Genomic DNA, 2,218 nt, shown 5'->3' on the forward strand with positions numbered 1-2,218 from the left:
TACAGCCCTCATTTGAATATAATCTTAATTTTGACCAAAGAAAAAATACCAAATCCACAGACAGTCGTCAGCTATTCAAAACCAAGTCAGCATCCATGGGAGATAAGCTTTTGGTATAGATTCAAATTGGAATTATTTGATTTCCAAGGATTGGACTTATGAGTTGGGTTTGCCACCGAAATGGAGGCTGCAAAATGTTGAACAATTTTAAGTGGCAAACGAAAATCTGTGTGTGAATCGCGTTGAGTTCATTTTGTTATTTTTAGAAATTGCCTAATTAATTTAGAAAATCAGAGAAACAAAAACCATCAAACGAATGTTTGTATAGCTGCGGCATATTCATCACACAAAAATTCTTATTTTCTTTCGATCTCCGAACGGATTTTCACCGGATTGGTGGACATTTTGAAAACGCGTAGATATAATCGCAGTAAAGTTTTCATACATCAGTTTGACAAAACAAATAAAACCAATGCTGGTATAGGTTTGGACTTAGCACGCACAAAAGCGGGCCTCGCATTCGATTTGGAGAAAAACAAAAACATTTTTAATATCGCCTGGCAAAACATTATGGTAGAGTATGTGTTTATATATTGGACAGCATGCGAAATTTGCGAATGTGCCAAAAAATGCTGCACAAGGCCATCAAAGCTGAAAATCAAGTTGTGGGATTTTCAGTTTTTCTTTTCAAACTGAAAATGTATGCTGCCATAATATGTTGTCAGCTCGTTGCGCAGGAAACGAAGCATTTTTATGAATCATTTAAAAGAAAATTTTGCAAACATGCGAACATACTATAGTATAGGCTAAAATGCTTCGGTTTTTGTATGGCAAACCAATTTCAAGAAATTATCGCGCAATTATATATTTTATCAAGCGGTGCACTAAGTAATAGATAATTGTAGAACAAGTGATTCAATTTTTTTGACTATCATCCAAATTTTGTTGTTGTTCTTGTTGTAGTTCAGGTGGCCCAAAAGTACACGAGAATTGGCAGTTTGGCAGTTTGGCAGGCACTTTGGGCCCACGCATTTGCCCGAAGTGTGTCATCCGAAATGTTTTTCGAATCAGCCGGCTATAAATACGCCTCTTGCCAATAAGGTATTGTTTGGTCAGTGTCAAGGACTCGTTCTAAATTTTGGACTAGTTTCTAAGATGCTGTGTGGCACCTTGACAGCCTCATGGGCCTGTTAGCTAGCGTGTGTTTATTGTGTCTGGGCTGTCTTTGTACGAATTTCTCGCATATTGCGCGGCTTGTTTCATTTCTTATTCTTGGCAAGCGCTCGCATTGCACATCGACGGGCGAACACTTTGAAAATTTAAAGAAAAATAGATAAATAAACATTGTTGAAATTCAAATAAATCGCTTATGAGCAGCACACCCAAACAGCCAACAAAAATAACAACAAGTTTGTCGGTCAGTCAGCCAACCACCCACGCAAGGCCCTCCGCTCCTGGTCTCTTAGTAAGCAAAGCAACAACATTTGCTTAAGCAATTCCGTTTTGATTTTTTGTATTTTGAAATATTACTTTTTGATGACAAAAACATTTTTTTTCGTGTTGGTTTAATTTTGCGACAGCATGTTGTTTTAAAAAACACTTGAATCTCTTAATGAACCATCTGCCACACTAATTAGCTGACCTAACTTTTAGGCTCGAAATAGTTCACAAGTTGACCCATTTCGCACTTCAGCCGAAATTATTGGTACTTAAATGCAACTACTCTAAATACTCTATAGCTTTTATATGCATAACTAAAGCCCACACTTATATATATATATATGTTTAATGATCCCGGGTGTCTATATATTTTATTTCATATTGACCAAAACTAACAAAATTCTTGGCATTTGCACTTAAGAATTAATGATACGCTCTTAAGCCTTGAACACAATTATATAAACATAAATTTGAAAAATTATTTCCTGTACCCAAATACATATACTACATGTGTTTAAAATAAATCAGATACAATACATTTTCAAAAATGGTATTCCGATGACGGAGGATCAACGATCAGCCAGCGCCATCTTACGCTAAAATGCACTTCGAAAGCTTTCGAACATAGAGCATAACTTTTTCGAACTGACTGCGCACATTTTAACATAGAGGGCGCCAGCAAAGAAGCTTCTGGCGCGCATTCAAATAAAAAGCGATCGGCGATCGGCGATCATACAAAAAGTTTTCTTGTGCAAATTGTTAAGGAAACATAGTTATG

The sequence above is a fragment of the Drosophila novamexicana genome, unplaced genomic scaffold, assembly GCF_003285875.2.
Source record: "Drosophila novamexicana strain 15010-1031.04,08,12 unplaced genomic scaffold, DnovRS2.1 tig00004554-arrow-pilon, whole genome shotgun sequence".
Taxonomy (NCBI): domain Eukaryota; kingdom Metazoa; phylum Arthropoda; class Insecta; order Diptera; family Drosophilidae; genus Drosophila; species Drosophila novamexicana.